This window comes from Notamacropus eugenii, chromosome 2, assembly GCF_028372415.1.
Source record: "Notamacropus eugenii isolate mMacEug1 chromosome 2, mMacEug1.pri_v2, whole genome shotgun sequence".
NCBI classification, from domain to species: domain Eukaryota; kingdom Metazoa; phylum Chordata; class Mammalia; order Diprotodontia; family Macropodidae; genus Notamacropus; species Notamacropus eugenii.
Genome location: NC_092873.1, coordinates 81,732,331 through 81,751,597, shown reverse-complemented (window position 1 = coordinate 81,751,597; position 19,267 = coordinate 81,732,331). Strand labels below are relative to the sequence as shown.

At 41.6% G+C, this 19,267-nt stretch overlaps 1 protein-coding gene and 1 pseudogene across 5 annotated transcripts in view; one reads left to right on the top strand and one right to left on the bottom strand.

Annotated features, from left to right (window-relative positions):
- MGAT1 (alpha-1,3-mannosyl-glycoprotein 2-beta-N-acetylglucosaminyltransferase) overlaps positions 1-14,193 on the bottom strand; it is a 23,680-nt gene extending 9,487 nt beyond the window's left edge. The window contains exons 1-2 of one of the 5 annotated variants that reach the window (XM_072641484.1): positions 14,107-14,193; positions 11,577-12,065 (exon numbers count right to left, since the gene is read on the bottom strand). The gene's annotated coding sequence lies outside the window, so the exon portion shown is untranslated. Of the gene's footprint in view, positions 1-1,531; positions 1,612-5,136; positions 5,437-11,576; positions 12,066-13,146; positions 13,879-13,944 lie in introns of those variants that run through there. The other 4 variants (XM_072641481.1, XM_072641485.1, XM_072641482.1 and 1 more) reach the window with 4 other exon arrangements.
- The window catches only part of LOC140525801 (serine/arginine-rich splicing factor 7 pseudogene), a 17,199-nt pseudogene continuing 12,059 nt past the window's right edge, over positions 14,128-19,267 (top strand).

The following is a 19,267-nucleotide window of genomic DNA, read 5'->3' as shown; positions in this document are numbered from 1 at the left end:
CAGAGAGGAGACAGATGTAATGAAGGTAGAACTGACTGGATATTTGGGGAGAATTGAAAATGAAGAGTCTAGGAGAACCTGAAAATTTCAAAACTGAGACTTTAGCAGCAGTGGTACCTTCAACACAACTAGGAATGTTACGAAGATAAGTGGGTTAGGGGAAAACTTAATGAATATTTTTTGAGATATGCTAGGCAGCTGATAATATAGGACTGAGGCTCCAGATACAGATTAGGGTTGGAAGCTATCTGTATAGAGATGATAATTAAACCCACAAAGTATAGAGAGGAAAGAGGCAAAAGTCTTGGGCTACACACCCAGTTAGGGCACAGGACATGGATGATGACCCAACAAAGGTGATCCTAAAAAGGAGCAATTAGATTGCTAGTACAGGGACCAAGAGAAAAACGTCATCTAAACCCAGAAAGGAAAAGAGTACTTGGGAGGAAAGTGTGGTCAACAGGGTCAAATGCTACAGAGACAATTAAGAAGGAAAAGGATTAGGAAATGGTCACTGGACTCAAAGAAGTTACTGGTAACCTTGGAAAGAGCAGTTTCAGTTAAGTGCTAAGATAAAAAGCCAGACTTCTGCGAGTCAAAAGCAAGCAAGAACAGAAGTAGAGGCAAAGAGAACAAATAAGATTTTCTAGGAATTTGGTTGTAAAAGAGAGAAGAGTAACATAGGATGATAGTTTGAGGGGATGACAGGCTTACAGAAATTTTTGTTTTGTTTTATAAGTATGGGTAATATATGAGCTTATTTATAAGCAGCAGAGAGGAAGTTAGTATGTGAAAAGAATGAAGACTGAATAGACAAGAAATAACCATGAGGCAAGCAGCTAAAGGAGACCAGAAACAAGGGTACAAGTAGAGGGGGCTGTCCTTGGGAAGGAGAGAAGCCATAGAATGGGGGAAAGGAGGAATGAATGGGAAATGGTTAGGAGTTGTGAGATGTAGAGTTTCAGAAAAAAGGAAGCTCCCGAAGACTACCCCATTATTTTCTCAGTAAATTATGAGCCAGGGTCTTCTGATGTTAGAGAGGAGAGAGCTGTGGTGTGGAAGAGAAGAGAAGAGGAGGAGAGAGGAGAGAGGAAGTTTGGAACAGTCACTATGATGAACACAAGAATCACTTAGAGAAAATCAAAAGGACTGTCTTGGCACTGAAAGTTCAGCTTTGATTAATTAGCAATTAAATAAATAAACATACAGTAAATAGTCAGCAGGTTGTGTGATTGCTCTAGCAGTATATAAGCAAAATCTGAGATGCTAGATGATGGGCTTAATTAAAGGTTGGGCTTTGGCAAGATCCAATCCCCTTATTTTACAGATGAAGAAAATGAAGCCCAAAGAGGTTACATGATTTGCCCAAGGTCACTGGGTATGTGTCAGAGTTAAATTTTGTACCTAGGTTTTCTGTCTCAAAATCCAATTTTCTTTCTATTGCACCAAGGCTTATTATATACAAAGGAGTATAATTCAGACCTAATCACGGCTCTGCCACTTACTACTTGGGTAAGTAATCACCACTTACCTTGGGTAATTCAATTAACGTCTCAGGGCCTCAGTTTTCTCATATGTAAAATGAGGAAGTTGAACTAGATCTCTAGATCCAGCTCTAATTCCAATCTGGGAGAGAGGCTAAAGAAAAAAGGGGAGGGGGTAAGAGGGGAAGGAAAAGAGAAGATTAGGGAAGGGAAGTGAAAACAGGAACTTGAGAACATAGAGAGAAAAGCAGAGAGGAAACATCTGTAGCCAAAACTGAGAGAGTTTCTAGTTTCTGAACTGTGTATCTGGGAGTAGGTATAGGCACTTAGAGGGTTCTTGTTTAGGAGCTAAGTCTTAAGAAAAGAGTAAACAGGATGCTTAGATCCTGGAAGGGAATGACTTCTGGCACAGTAGAAAGCTCACTGAACTAGGGGTTGGAAAACCTGAATTCATAAAATCTTTTTAGTATACCATATTGCCTATGTGGTTACCACTAGTCCCATTTTCCCAGACCTTCTTCCTTAATCCATTCTTTTCTCCCTCTAATTCAGAATAGGAGCCTTGTAGCTCTTAAACTGAGCATCTCTTGCATATGGCATCTGATCTGTGCCTCTTACAAAATTCATTGCACCTTGACCCCTCTCTTAAATCAAAGAATTATAAAATCTTGGCATTAGAAGTTACCTCTCTTCCAACTCCTTGTCTTGCAGATGAAACTCAAGACATGCCTAAGCAGGCTTCATTATAATCCAAGTTAGTGCGCTTGTGTGCCCTCCCCCCCAACACCATCCCACTAAAGTTGCCAGTGTGCCAAAACAAAGAAACTGGCAGTTTCCATAGACTGAAAAAGGGTAGAAATACTCTTTCTGACTACTTTGAAGTGAGGAGGATGAACAGCTGGTGGCCTCCAAGTTGGGGAGGGACCTCTGGTCTTGTGAGATTTCAAAAGGTTAAAGGAGCAGATGTACAATGACAGTAGTCCTTGCCAAAGTCTGTCACTGAACTCCATGAGGATCAACTCTCTGTAACAGTGGAACCTCAGCAACTGAAAAACCATACTCTTCAGCAAGGGAACAACTCTTCTTGTGTCTACTGCATTCAGAAGTGAACCTGGTGGGGCAAATGCTTTGTAACAACCGCTTTAAATCTGAGCCTACTCTCCCCAAGGACTGATGGGGGGAAAGAGGAAGGGTGTGCCCCAGGTTCAAAAGGATATTTATGCTCTACCCTTATTATATATTCTCAGTAAAAATCCCTATTGTTAAAGCTAAAAAACATTTTTATGAAGGTAGAAAGCACTTGTCTCAACACCCAAAGCAAAAGAACCTGGAATCAACTTGTAAAAAAAAAGGTGGAGTAGAAAAAAAAGCTCAAGGTGGAGGAGATCAAATTCCCACTGATGCGGCAAATTAATGTCTTTAAAAAAGATCCTTTTCCAGAAACCAGTTTTACTTAGAGGAAGAAAGAAAGAGATTGAAGAGGAGACAGGGAAGAGGGAGATGAGTATTTGTCCTGATTTAGTCAATTTTATTTACTCCCAATAAACTTTTTACATGTTGATATCCCTTGTTTCACAGTTCAGCTCCTATGATCTGCACATTCACATCACTTTAACTGTGTACCCAAATTATATATTCTTGATCTCAACAGCACCTACAAGTATTCAACCCCCTATGTCTGAAACTGCTCTGACCATCATCTTGTACTCCTTACATCTCTTCCTATGCCACACACTCACCCCTCCTAAGTCTATTTTTGGTCTTCAACACAGCATTCAGTCACTCTATCTTTCCCTGTATGCTATTCTATCATCTCTGTTTTGTCCTCACTCTTCTCCCTTCAAAACTTTGACTCTAAGATTAATCAATTCAATTTTAACATCCTCTACCTTTGAGCCCCCTGGACCTTCATTCTACTTTATCTCATCCATATTACAATCATGTGAGGAAAGTGCCATTTTACATTCCCATTTTACAGATGAGGAAACTAATACTAAAAGAGAAAAGTCCCTGAAAGTGACTTGAGCTATCAGCATCTGAAACAGAGTTTGAACTCAAGTATTCCTAACTCCAAGTCTTGTACTCCATGCACTAAATCCGAACATCTGAATTCTCCACTCCTACTCCCTTGTTGCTGACCACTGCTGGAGGAAACATGCATTAATGCCAATAGGAACCACTACAAATTTAAATTATTCCATCTGTCTGCGCCCTCATTACTGTGCTATCAATCCCTTTCCTGCCTATATTCTCTCATTCTTCAAAGTCTTTTTTTTGTTTTCTCCCCCTTCTTTAGCAGAAAGCCTCGAATTATACTTGACTGAACAAAAGATCTCATGATGAGCTCCCTCTCTACAATCACACCCTATTCTCACTTCCTTTGCTCTCTATCAGATGCAAAGGGGGGCTATTCTCTTTGCTACTCATGCCCTCAGTCCTGTCTATCCCCATCTCCTCCAGAAGCTTGTTCCTCTGGTCATCCACCCTCTCTCCTTAATTTTTGTACTAAATTTCTCTCCCTATTTACCTTCCATTAGCTCTTTCCCTATTGCTTACAACTATGCCCAAATTTTATTTCTCATTTTCAAAGCCAAAATTCTAGAAAAAGCTACCTACTCACTTCTCAAGCCCTTGTAATCTGACTTCCATCCCCACCTCTTGAAATTTCCCTCTTCAATGCCACTAATGATCTTTTTATTGCTGAATCCAATAGTCCCCCCTTAGCTTTCATTCTTCTAGAATTTTCTGTAGCATTTGACTCTCTTGTTAATGTTCTCTCCTTCTGAACACTCTCTCCTATTTGAGTTTCGGTCACACTGTTCATTCTCTTTAGGTTTTCCTTCAACCTCTCTAACAGATTCCTTTTCAGAATCATCATCTACAGCCCTTCCTCTTGCTAGGTACAGGTGTATCTGCAGGCTTTACATTGGTTCCTCTCACCCAAGAATATCATCAGTTTCTAAGGGTTCACACTATGCAGATGACAACTGTTCCAGTTCTTTGCTTCCATCTATATGACCCATCAACATCTCAAACACAGCCCATCCAAAGAAGGACTCACCAACTCTTCCCCCAAATTCTCAGCAGTGCCTTCCCTATTTCTATCAAGGATATCACCATCCTTCCTGACATTCAGATATGAAAGAGTAGCCATGTTTGACTTTGCATTCACATTCACATTCCTCTCATCCAATCAGCTACCAAGTGTTGTCAATTCTTCCTCCATTAAGTCTCTCAAAAGTAACCCTACTTCTCTGCGCGCACACACACACATATATACATGCACACACACACATTTATACACACACACACACACACACACACACACACACACCCCTCGTTCTTACAAGGATTCATTATCACTCCTCTAGATTACCAAAATTGCCTCTGTCTCCCTAACTGTCCTCTCCCTTCTTCATTCTGCCCTTCACACAATTGCCAAATTGCTATTCCTAAAGCACAAGCCTAAGCAAGTCATTTCCCTATCTTGAGGCCATTCAATGGCTACCTAGAGCCTCTAGAATAAAGTACAAATGCATCTTAAAATATGTTAGAAATTTACGACTCTTCTCAGTCTTCTGAGAGTCAATGTTTCTGGACTGATTACACGTTACCAACATTCATACACTATTCTCCAGCTCAACTGACATACCTGATATTCTGTGTATATGATAGTACATCCCCTGATGCTATGCCTTTGTGCAAGCACCATGTCCCTCATTCCTGGAATGTTCTCCCTTCTCACCACCAAATCTTGGAATACAACATTCCCTTCACTGAGGAAGAAAGGATCCAGTTGGACATGGTAGTCAATGCCTTCAAAGGCTGCTGCATTTCTCAGCAACCTTACTTTCTTCAAGGTTCAATTCAGGTGTCACTTTCTCCAAGAATCCCTCCCTGATTTTTCCCTCTCACCTCCCAGGTGTTGTACACTCTCTCAACAGCCTTTATTGGTGTGCACATTACATCATTCCAGTAGAATGTAAGCTCACAAAGGGAGAAAGTGAGGCTGATGACCTTGCACAGCCCTCCCTCACTCAAAACAAAGTCAAGTGCAAATCATGTCGTCACTTCTCTGACGTCATGGTCTCCTTCAAAAATGAAGGACAAACACAACCTGTGAGGAGACTGAGTTCCCTCAGGGGTAACCCAGCTCATCCTCTCCCTTCTGTCTCCCTTTCCTCTTCCTTTGGGGTTACTGGTTAGATGTCCTTCCTACCCTCCCTCCATCCTCCCTTCCTTCCTGGTCATTCCCCAAACCTTAAACCCAGTGCACTCTGAAGCCCATATGTTCAACAACAATCAGACCCTGTCCAAGCTCCACTTATGGCTGACTCAGATTATCAATAGTAACAGCTTCTGTTTCCCTCCCAGTTTGATTTAGTTATTTTTTTCTTTGGCTCATTAAAAAGGCCATTCCCTGACCATATTTCTTAAAGAAGCCTACCCACTCAAAGGTCATTACTTCCCCCTAAGTGAGCATGTGAAAAGGCCCAGTCTAAAAAGGCCAAGATTTCCCATTGCATCCTATGCCATCTCCAGTTATCCTGATGAATATCTGGTCACTGGATCCAGAAGGATCATGAGGAGAAAAGTCAGGCTGGTGACCTGCACAGCTCTCCCTCACTCAAAACAAAATCAAGTGCAAGCCATGTCATCATTTCTCTGATGTCATGGTCTTCTTGGAAAATGAAGGACGAACACAACAAGCTCACAAAGCAGGAGTCCTTAACCTAGGCTCACACAACATTACCTGCCAAAGGATTTCAGGCAGCCCTGGAAAAATGTAGGGTTGCCACTTGGCACTCTCCTGTTTGTCATGTGACCCTTGGCAACCAACCATCATCAGTCTGTCTCTGGTCTAACCTATCTGCAGCCCAAAGAAGTTTACAAGTTGTGCTGATCTGCCTTAACCATTTTGTATGGCATGCATCCCTTAATAGAATAAAGTTTTTAAATGCATAAAATACACAGAATCACAAAGGAACTCAATTATATTGAAATAAAATCTATATGTAAGATTAAGAACCTATTTTATAGAATAGATTGTGCAGTGAGGTGACAGCGGATAGAGTGCTGGGCCCAGAGTCAGGAACTCATCTTCCTGAGTCCAAATCTAGACTCGGTCACTTATTGCTTGTGTGACCGTAGGCAAGTCACTTATCCCTGTTCGCCCCAGTTTCATCATCTGTAAAATGAGATAGAGAAAGAAATGACAAACCACTCCACTATCTTTGCCAAGAAAACCCCAAATGGTGTCACAGAGTCAGACGCAACTGAATGTGACGTAGCTACTGCTTTTTTTCTTTAAATCTCTAGCGCATGGTAAATTCCTCGCATGACTTTGAACTGAACTGAATCTCATAACCTTCAAATTCTGCTCCCTTTCCATGACCTTTCTTAGACTGCTAACATTTCAATTTCTAAACACCTGAACCCCTAGACTGCTACCAGAAGGTAGGCATGTGACCTGTCTGGTATTTACAATTCAATTCCCCTCCACCATTCAGCAAAGCCTCTTCTCCTTTATCTCCTTTACATTTCAAAATTAAGGCTCCAAGACCCTCATGTTCTGCTTCTCAATCCAGATACTTTCTCTCCCATAACCCAAGAATTCTGCCTTCTCATTACTCTCTGTCTACAGTTCTCAAATCTGTATGATATTCTCCTTCTGCGACTCAAAAGGTTCTGTTTTTGTTCTCTGTGTCTGGAATTTAAAACCAATAAACCAAATGATACGATTAAACTCTAATCAACTATTTACTTTGTACTTACTATGTGCCAGGCACTGTGCTAGGGGGTACAAATATAAAAACAAAAGTTTCTACCCTCAAGGAATTTACATTGTACTGGATAGATAAAGTGTATACACAAATAAGTAGTAAGAAAAACTGAAATATGGGAGACCACTGCACCCTGGGGAAATCAAGAAATGCTTTCAAGAGATGTTATTTGAGTTGATTCTTAAAGGAATGTAACAATTCATAGAGGTAGAGATGTGGAGGAAGTGCATTCCATTCACTAAGTCCTGTGTTAGGAGATGGAATATTGAGTTTTCAGAAACTGCTAGTAATTTAGTTTTGCTGGAATGTAGATGAGGAGTATGAAACAAATCTGGAAAAGTGGGCAGGAGGAAGACTGTGGAGGATCTTAAGTGACCTGATATTGTATCCTTAAAACTTAGCTGTTTCACCCATTATCTGCTTCCCTCTGGAGTCACAGACGTATCCCTGTTCTTCACTAAGGCTAATCTTTGTACCTGCACCCTTTACTCTATTTGTGCCTACCTACTCCACAACCTTCTTCAGTAGTCATTCCCTCTGTCACACACATCTTCTACCTCTTCCTACTGACTGGCTCCTTCTCATCTATTTACAAACATGCCCAGGTCTCCCCAACTCTACAAAAAACTTTTCCTTTAATCCTAACCCCATCTAACTACTAGCCCATCCCTCTTCTCCCTTTCATTGATAAAGTTCTGGGGAAAAGTTGTCTTTGCTTCATTTTTCTACTTATGACTATGGAAGCATACTGAGCCCTAGTCATCCCCCTTCTCTCTTTAGGGTATATAATACCAAATAATATTAGGACAATCTTTTAGTCTGAAGTCCTTGCTCCAATCAGAATGAAAAATCTTATCAGTCTTTATCAAGTTCCCAAAAACATTCTGCATTGAGGACTTTTTACATTCCTCTTACTGAGGACAACCTGTTTCTACCAGGAAAGGCTAGATAGTCCTGGAAGTGATTAGGTCAATGGTCAACTAAGAAAAAATAGAAGTCTTTGATTAATTCAGCTAACAGAAGTAGCTTGAGTTCACCTTTGATCAGGCAGAAAGAATTCTTGGAGGAATGGATAAAGACAGATTGAATGGTTTTAGGAAATGATTCTCCTAAACGATTCTCCTGGAGTATACAGATTGTTTTATTTGACAAAGCAAAATGTTTGTTGAACTGTCACCTGAGCTCTGAAAATATATTTTATTTCACCGAGCCTCTGTATCTCTGGGAATTCTATAAACAGTAATTTCAAAATGGCTTAAGAGTTTTTCAAAGACAGGATGGATTGCTGTGTCTTTCTAGATTTTCCCCCCCTCTAAGCAGAAATGCTTAGAATTAGAATATTTTAATTAATAAATTAATCTCGGGAAAACTTGTGGTCAAAACACAGCACACAGTATTTTTTTTCACACAGTATTTTTTTTCCCACCACCTCCTTTTTGTCCCCAATGGAGATAGCCCAGGATCCTGAAGTGAAGAACCATGGAAATGCCAATGTTCCCCATACCTCCAATGCCACTTCTAACCTGGACACCACAACCATCACTGAAGAGTACAATCACTGTGAAGAAATGGCCTACCGACCAGCTGCCACCAAAAGGCCAGGGAGAACCAGACTACTAATTCTGCTTCCAGCCCAGCCCCCACAGCCATCATCACAGGAAGCATCTTTGTGGAGATGTGACCAAGAAACTGCTTCTATTAGTACTGTACTACAACTCCTACCTCCTCCAGCAACCACAGCTACTGAGGACCCAGAAAAAAAAATTTTGCCACCAAAGTCCTTAGCACTGTCATAGGGCTCAACAACATAAAGGTATATGATTTTCTCTACTTAAGTGACATTAAAGAAATTACATTAATAACTTCTTTGCTTCTGTACTTTCAGGTCTATGGAGCTTTTTCATGTGACTTGTCTACTGACTACCTATATGTATTGTTTTTCCCATTAAAATGTGAACTCTTTGGCATACTTTTATATCTGTAACCCCAGACCTTAGCATAGTGCTTTGCACATAGTTAAGTGCTTAATATGTGCTTTTTCATTCACTTCAGTCACTTCAAATGCAATTTGGTTTTCACCTCCACCAGGCTAATGAAACCACTCTCTAAAGTCACCAAGCACCTCCTAATCACCAAAAATTTTGTTGTTTCCAATTCACACTCTCCTAATTCTCTCTGCAGCTACTGAGAGAACCACCAGACCTAAAAGAGTTATTCCTCCCTCAAATTCAGAGATGTTCTCCTAGTTTTTCCCTTTAATTCACTAACGGCTCCTCTATCACTTCCAATCCCTTCCCCAAAGCTCGGTCCAAAGCTTTTATACTCCTTTACCCTGTCAATCTCATTTACTCCACAGACAGCTTCAATCTTGATGTAGCTTACTCCTGAATCTACAAATCCATTCCTGACCTCTGTGGAACTCTAGACCTACTTCTCCAACTGCATACAGGGCAGCTCCACAAGAATATTTCACTGGCACCTCAAATTCAATATTATCACAAATTGAGCTTTCTTTTCTTTCCCCCCAAACCTGCTTTTTATAACTTATCTCTTCCTGTTGCCCTTGTTCAAAACCTTATGTTAATCTTTGACTTTTCCCTCTCTTAATTCTGGTTACTAATAAGTAATCAAGTCCTACTAGCTTCACCTCTATACCATCTCTCATATCTGAACCCTCCTCTCTATTCCCACTGCCTAGAACAGAGAGGCTCTACTGCAACAGCCTTTTAAGAGGTATTACTAATGCTCTCCTTTCTTCTTTGGTCCCCATTATTCATAGCATTACCGTGATAATCTCTTTAAAAATCTTCAGCAGCTGCCTAACAAATAAAAATGAAACTCTTGCCCTGGAGTTCTCACATGCCATATATCGCAGTTGATTGAAAGTATTTATTAAGTGTCCACTGAATAAAACACCTAGCTCAGAGTTAAAGTGTACAAAGCTGTACCATAACACCTTTGTGTTATATGTCATCACTTTTCCAATATCCTGATCCCCACTAAATCATGCTGAATGACTCCCAATCTGATCTGACTTAATCTCCCCCTCCCCCATATCAGCTACTAAACTAACAGAAGAAAGCTATCATAAATTAATCTTATATAGTTATTAAATGCTAATTTTCCTGGGGGCCTATTCATCTAACAGAGAAGACAACTGTTTCTCAATCCAAGAGATTCCAGGGTTTATTCAGAAATAGGAAGAGCCAAATTCAACATAGGCTTTTAATTATAGGATAACCTCCAAAATGTTAAAGTAACAACAAAGAGTCTTTGAAAATTCAGATTTCTTCTCTAAGAATTCAACACAGCATCATATTTACTACAGCAATACAGAGAGGACGTATAATTTCATTTTATAGGTAACTGCCAGATAAGAGAACTCTCTTTATCAATGCAGGTCAGCACTTTGTCTGCAATAGTCTTGCTTACCTAAAGCATAATGGCATTAAGTGATTTGTCCAATGTCACAATATGTGTCAGAGGTAGGTCTTGAACCCAGATCTCCCTATCTTCCTTGTCACCTATTACACAATGCCTTTCCTCACATTTAATGATAACAATACATTTGTATAGCACTTTTTAGTTATTAAACGAGCTTTATGTGTATTACTTCACTTGATTCCATGAGGCTGGTCGGGCAGGTATGGTTGGTCTCACTGTACAGATAATATAAACTAGTTTTAGAAGTTAAGCAACTTGACTACAATCACAAAACTGGTTATAGTGGGAATGGTAGGAGATGTATATCCTGACTCCTAGTGGAGGGTCCTCATCTTCCCACTATACCATCACACTGCAACTTCTCAAGTTTAGAAGCCATAGGGGGAAGAACCTGTAGTTGACCCTCTGCACCCAGTGCCACAAAAACAATCATAATTTTTCAAAAACATCTGTTTCACTTTCTATTAAACATCTCTAGAGACAGTTCCTGATTTTTTATTAACAGTCTCATTCTAAAGTGGTGGTAGTAGAAGAATTCCTAAGAATACCTAAATCTTTCCTACTGCCCATTCTCACCTTGTCCTGACTGGAGCATAAAATGGGACTCAGTTGTTCTTCACTTTCACACAGTACCTCTTATGACTGAATGGAAGGGGAAATTAAATGGAATATACTAGAGAACTGGAAACCACCTTCTAGTTTTTAAGCTAAAGGTTAACTAGGAACGTACTATGGATTCCCCCTTCAAGAGGATTTGTATACCAGTACAAAGTCCCCACACAGACTTCTAGACCCAATGTAGGCTGATACTTCTCTGGAACCAGGGACATCAAGACCCCATGAAGAAAAGGAGATAACATCTTACCACTCTTCTCTTCTCTCAGTGGCACACTTTTCCAATGGGCATCATCAATCCCATTTCAAAGCTTTAGATGACAGCCCCAAATCTGAACCCACAAAAATAAAGTGCAGCTTCCTCTCCTTTGGTCTTAGTTCAAAGTCCAGAGAGCAAAGGAATGCAAGGTGTGTTGTGGAGAGAGGACAAATAGGATTGTCCTGGCAGGGAGGGGAAAAGGAAAGGGTGGAGCTTAGGGGTGAAGGGGTGTATCCAAGCCCCTCCCCCCAACCTCTGGCTTCAATGTCTTTCCCAGAGGTCAGTATTATGAGTTCAACAGGCATCTTAAATTTTTCGTCCAGTGAGTCGATGGTATTGAGGTATTATCCCATCTCCTACTCCAGAGCAGGGGTATCTTCTTCTGGATGAAGAATGATGTCTGTCTTCTCCTCAAGGGCATCAGAAGAGGTAGGCTTCAGAGCTAGCACACACTAAAGAGCTGATATAGGTTGTTGACACCTGTGGGACATTTAAACAATATCAGGTTTCTCTTCTTGTTCCAAAGCTTAATTAGGACAAATTATCGAGGCACCTATTTCCCACATCCCCACTTCCACCTCTCCCCATTCTGCAGAATGTAACTGTACAATTACACAAAATTCCTGTTTGGCTTTTCTTTCCCCAACAGTCTATATGTCAGCTCAATTGGTAGCTAGATGGTGAAGTGGATAAAGCTCAGGGCTTGAAATCAGGACTGAGTTCAAGTCCCACCTCTGAAACTAACTGGGTGACCCTGGGCAAATCATTTAACCCATTTGCCTCAGATTCCTCATCTGTAAAACAGGGATGACAATAATAGCACCTACCTTCCAGGATTGTTGTGAGGATCAAATGAAATAATTGTAAAGAGTGCCTTAGCACTGCCTGGTAGACAGTTCTATATGTTAACTATAAATATTATTTTTACTCAAACACTTTTAGGTCTCACCTCTGTTAGCTATGTTACATCTGGAAGACACTGTTACCTAGTCACAGACTACAAACTAAAACAACAAATATTTATTAAGCATATAACAAATATCATTTTATGACTATCTGGTTCAGATTAAAAAGAAGACTGACTTCAGTAGAAAAAAAGGCAGTGGATTAGAAATCAAATGTCTCGAATTCTAGCTTTGTTTTTTGTTTATAGGACCTTGAATAGCCACTTAAACTCTGGGCCTCCTTTTCCTCATCTTTAAAATAAGAGGCAGCTTAGCTGTCCTCAAAAGTCCATTGGCACTTTGGGACACTCTAAAATCCAGTTTTAAAAATCTATAATCCTACAGTACTATCCAATATGGGTTTCTTTTCTCATTTTTTCCTACCTGCTTTCCTTAGGATCATGGATTTAAAGATAGAGACCTTAGTTGTCATGGAAGTATTCTGATTCCCGAAACTCACAAACGGGAAAACTGAGCTCCAAAGAAGTTCTGACTTGCCCAAAGTCCAACAGGTAGTTAAGTGGCTTCAGTTTTTTGGGATACAAGAAAACTCCTATAAATCTCCAAAAGGAGAACTGGCATCAAATCCTGGCTCTATCCATAGCTATTGTTGTCACCTGAGCCATCAGTTCACTCTTCCCGGCTTGTTTCTTCTCAAGTTCTCTAGTCAGTGTGGTACAATGTTGAGAGTCTTAGATTTGGAGTTAAAAGGCCAGGTTCAAGGCACAGATTTATCACTTGTGGGATTATGGATAAATCACTTCTACTGGGATTGTTTCCTGATGAATAAAATTAGGTTGGACTAAAGTTATGCTGACCCTTGAATCATTCACTGAACAAAGCATCTGAATCTAAAATCCTAAAACAATATGACCTTCAGCGTCCCTCCCAGCTCTAACATTCCAGGACTGGTGAAGAAAATAGTTCTCTCTATTCGAAAAATTCAACCCCTTTCAATGGGATGACACCTCCTAACACCTCTTCTTTGGATGTTTACGTCAACATTTTTTTTCCTGTGACACAGTGCTCTAGTTTCCTTTTCTATATAACATAACTCCAGCCTGAGCTTATTTTTCCTTCCCTCTCCCTTTAAGATTATGAGGAAATCCTTACTCTCTCGCCAAACTAGGCCCCCAAAGTCTTTCTGTGACACTATCCCAGGCACCTTTCCTCTTACCATATACACTAAAAATTCATTTCACCTCCCCTCCCCAGTTGTCATTTTCCTTTTACTATCTAACTTTTTATATGTCACTCCTGTGATATAACTCCGTCATCTACGACATGTTATAAATACTTCTTTCCATGTATATATGCATACAGTTCTACATTTACTCCCATTGCCCCCTGCAGAGATCAAAACCCCAGCCCTCAGGTACACAACGCCCTATCATCTCCCCCCATCGGATCATTACCTGGTCCCTGCCCCTCCCCTAGCTCCAAGCCAGGCTCTCAGGCCCCTCGGGATCTTCTTAAGCTCCGGGTCCCGGCCCCTCCAATCCTGGCCCGTGGCCCCCGGCCACCCCTCCCCGCCCCCCCCAGGAGGCCCTGCCCTCGCCTTCCACTCCCCCTCCCACCATGCTCCACAGCCACTTCCGCCTGGGTCCGCCGGAAGTGAATCCAGGGCAACTGCAGCGGCCCGGAGCCCCGCCTCTTCATGTTCCCCGCGGTCCGGACTCCGACAGGCTAGTAGCTGACTGACCTTCCCCCCCTCCCTCGGGGCCTGGGGTGTGGGGTGTGGGGAGCGGGAAGTGGGGAAGTGGGGAGTGGGGGGCGGAGAGTGAGAAGTGGGGAATAGAAAGCGGGGCAGGGAAGTTGGCGGGAGGCAGCGAGAAGGCAAAGGGCCGAGAGCGTAAACAACTGCGCAAGTCCGGCCGGGTTTGAAAAGGAGCGCATGCGCTTCCCCCCCACCCCCGAAAAACAGAGGGAGGTTGGGGTGACGAGGGGACTGTTGGGCCAAGCGAGGGGTTTGTGGAAGAGCGCATGCGTGGGTCTTTGCAGAAGCGGGGCGGAGGGGGTGCTGTGGCTCGGTTCTTTCAGGCCTTTCTACTTTGTAAAGTTTGTTTGCTTCTGTTGTGAATGTCACTAGCGGCCTGCAGATTCCCCGAGAGACCCTTCAGACCTCGCTGGGCGCCCCTCCCGGGTTGCACGGCCGCGCGCCCCGCTGTATTTTATAACAATTTACACCAGTAAAGGGAGAGTCTGCCTGTTAGGGGAAAGCTGAGTGGCCTTTTTCCGGTGGACTGAAGATCTTAGATGTGATCTGGGACGAGCAGCTCAAACTTTATTGTTTTTGCTTTTGCTCCTAAAGGTGACCCTACTGTGGAAAAAAAATATGTGCCTGTTAAGGGAGGGAGAGCTTGGGGTTATTAAGTCTTTGCATAGGCCCCTGCCTACTTGTCCCTTGAGTATACATGAGCTCAGGAATCTGGAATCGTATAATAAAACCACCACTTACTCCTACCCCCGCTAGGAGGAAACAGGCCTTAGACAGGAACTTAATTGTAAGCAGAACAAGCGCTAAAAGTCAGTTCCACGAGCCCCGGACCACGTTTTTTCCGAAGTGTGTAGGTATGACTTTTCCTCGTTTTACTTAGTTCAGTTCGCATTTGTTCATGTAGGCTGGAGTGGGGAACCTTCAGCCCTTAGGCCACGTGTGGCCTTCGGGTTCCTTGGGTGTGACCTGGTTCCTGGGGTGCGGCCTTCTGACTCAGTCCAAGTTTTACACAACAGATCCTTTATTAGCGGGATTTGTTCCGCCAAGTTTGGATTCAGTCAAAGGGCAGAATTTGAGGACCTAGAAGACCACATGTGGCCTCCAGGCCACAGTTTCCCCACCCCAGAATAAGGCTTTGGGTAAGTTTGTGCTCATAGTCATCTTTTCTTACTGCACAATATTATCGTATTTTATATCATTCACATACCACTTAACCAGTCTTCAATCCATAGGTGTCTACTTTCCAGTTCTTTACTACTACAAAAAGTGCTGCTAGAAATATTTTGGTGTATATGGGGACTTGGTTTTTATTAGTGACCCTTCAGATGGAGTATATTCTTCACAGAGAAATATCTGAATCAGTCAGAAAGCATTTATTAAAGATTGTGTAACAGGTTTGTAATTAAGTGCCGGGTATACAAAGAAAGGTAAAAACATTGCTTCTGACCTCCAGCTGCTAACTTGAGCAAGAGGACAATGGCAAGCTGTGGAGTAGATAGGAGGTTGTGGCACTAATAACTGGGGGAGAGAGAGGGAGCTGAAACTTCCTCCTGCTAAAAGTGGTTTGAGCTGAATCTTGAAGTAAGCCAGATAAATTTAAGAGTCACCAGTGAGGAGAAAGCACTTCAGGCTTTGAGGATAGCCACAGAGAGACAGGAGATAAAGGGTTGTGTGAAAGGAGCAGCATACATGACCACATAGCTATACTGTAGAGCATGTTAAGGGAAGTAAAATGTAAAAGTAGAAAAGAGCCAAGTTAGAGGAGGCTTGTTTTTATTTTTAATTCAAGAAGTAATAGGGAGCCACTGGAGTTTATTGAGTATAGAGGAAGGGTGGCATGGTCAGAACTAGTTCTCGGTGACCAAGAATCTTGGCTGCTGCATAGAGAATGATTTGGAGCAGGGACTTGAGACAGGAAGACCAATAGGAAGCTATTGCAGTACAGGTGAAAGGTGCTGAGGACCTGAATTGGAGTGGTGACTGTGTGAATGAAAGGCAGAGAGCATTTGAAACATTTGAAGGTAGAAAACAGCAAGACTTGGCAGTTAATTAAATATATGGATATGAGTGAGAGCAAATCAAAGGCTCTGAACATTTCGCAGATTGTGATAGTAGAAGGCACCTATCTGACAGTGTCATTCCTTTGTTCAAGAAACTAGCGTTTCCCTCTTGGCTAGTAAGTAAAATAAAGACTCCTGGCTTTTAAAGCCCTTCAAGCTTATTGCACATGTATTGGCAGTATTATCTCTTAGGGTATCTGCTACATAGTTTAGCTAGTTTTTTCTAAGGCCCTGCCATTTAGACTAGCTTTTCCTAAGCTCTTACCCAATAGGCAGCTAAGTGGCCAGATGGATAGAGCTCTGGGCTTGGAGCCAGGAAGGCTTGACACTAGCTATATGACCCTGGGCAAGTCATTTAACTGTGTCTCAGTTTCTTCATCTGTAAAATGAGCTGGAGAAGGAAATGGCAAACCACTTCAGTAGCTTTGCCAAGAAAACACCAAAATGGAGTCACAAAGAGTCAGATATGACTAAAATGACTGGACAACAACCATCCGATAAATGTTAAGCTAGTTTTTCCCTAAAAGATATTAAAACTGTCCTAGATTTTTTTTTCATTGACCCAGAAAACTAAGAATCGAACCATTGAGAAGTCAGGAACTCCTTCCCTAGACTTGAAACTGATGGATCACCAAGGCACAGACAAAGGCAGGGACCAGTGCTGTGTTTGTTGAATATCTTTTTCCATACTATGGTTAAGTATACTTTTTTTTTTTAATTGTTAGATGATCTAGTAGGAGTCTCATGTCTTTAGTCCTAAACCGGAACCACTGGACCTGATTCAGACCTGGTCTACAATAGCCCCTCAGGCTATTCTCCTTCATTATAGTCATTCAAAGAACAAAGGAATCATTACATTGATCTCAGAAGATATAGATCTTGTGCTAATCCAGTGATTAAAACCTGGAGAGAGAATTGAGGGGGGAGGGTAGAAGGAGAAGGAATATACCAAACTTGGAGAGCATCACATACCCAGGCTTGGATGTAGGAATTGACAAGGCTTTTTTATGTAATTTTAATTTTATTTTAGGGTAAGACACACAGTAAATAGATCAGGCCATCTAGAGCAAAACATTCCTAGAGTTTGAGAGGGATGACATGGTGAAGAGATGGGTGTGATAGGACTAATATTTTATTTAGCAACATTTCCCTGAAATCTTCTCCTTCTCTTCCTCCTCCCCCCCCATAACATGGGATAAACCCAAACTCCTCATTTTGTCCATGGCATTTTCTTGGCAAAGGGTACTGGAGTGATTTGCCCAAAACCACACAGCTAGTAAGTGTCTGAGGTCGGATTTGAACTTAGGTCTTCCTGACTCCAGCCTAGATGACTGCCCCTTGTCAAGGATTAGCTTTCCCTAAAAGGAGTCAGTGTTGTCCCTAGAACATGATTGTCCCTGACTTCCTGGTGTTCACCTAGAGGCATAAAGTACTCTAGCCACTAGCCCCCTCTGATGTAGTAGATTTCTAAAGTCCTCATGAATCACATGTCCTTCACTACATCCTGCCTTGATGAACAGACAAATTTCTATTTGGAGTTGGGGGAGTCAGAGATGGCAAGATGACCATGTTTCCCTAATACCACTTTATCTTTGCTGTGTTAGGCAAAATAAAACTTTTAAATAGAGTTGTGAAATAATGAAAATCTTGTTTAAGATTACATTAATATTGAACAGTATTCAAGATAAATTGAAGTGAGAAGAAACTGGAGTCAGGGAGATCAATTGCTGTTGTAATAGTCATATTATGAGATGGTAAGTTTCAGACCTATCATTAGAATTTCAGATTTGGAAGAGACCTAAACAGCCATTTTAGTCCTACCCATGACCCTAAAAAAAATGCCCACTACAACACATCTAATACATGATCATCTAGTTTTTACTTGAAGACCTCTAGTAAGGAAGAATTCCAAATTCTTTCTCTTGGTACCACATGGAATAAATCTGATCCCTCTTGCACATAACAACTTAGTAAATATTTTTAAACAACTATGTACACTCTCTGTCTTCCACATCTTCAGGCTAAGCATACCCATTTCCAGCAGCAGACTCATGGCATGAATTTGAGGCCCTTCCCTATTCTGATTGCAGTCTCCTGGACACCCTCAATTTACCAGTTCTCCCTCTAAATATGGTACCCACAACTATCTAGATGTAGAACAGAGTCTGGGTGGAGTAGAGCACAGTTTATCACATCCTTATTCCCAGAAGCTACAGCTGTCATCCTGCATACCTAGATCATTTTCATTTTCTTGATTGCTGTGTCATATTATTAAGTCACTGAACTCAGGCTCTAGATTTTTTTAAAGGAAAATTTCTATAACCACACCTTCTCATCTTGTACTTGTGACAATGATTTTTTTGAAGTAAGTCTAAAATTTTACATTTGTCCATATTAACCTTCGTTTTATTAGATTCATCTCCATGTTCTAGCCTGTCAAGAACCATTTCGAGTCTGAATCTGACATCCCTCCCAACTTTTTGTCATCTGCAGATTTCTTCTGTTCCTATCTGCTGTAAGCTAGGTCTCCTAAAGGCCTCATAAGACACAACATTATCACCTGCCACAAGGTCCTGGGAGGACTCAAACAATCTAGTCATGTTCATCCCAGAATGAACTTCTCTCCAACCATTGATATTTCACATAGACTCACTCAATGGTTAACACACTTCTACTTCCTTATACTCTTTCCATCCTAGTGATTCCAAACCCCAGCTGCAAATACGTAAACCTTGTTCTCCATTCCCAGCTGCCTGCTGCTCTCCTAACTCCCATCTACCAGAACCCTAACCCTATAGTGTTCCACTCCAGATCTTCCCACCCTTTCTGTAAGCACTAAAATACCTGCTCTGTAATTAGCAGCCTTCCTTTGGCAGCTAGGTAGTCCAGTGAATAAAGCACTGGGCTACAATTCAGGAAAGCCTGAGTTCAAATCCGATTTTAGATACCTCCTAGTTGTGT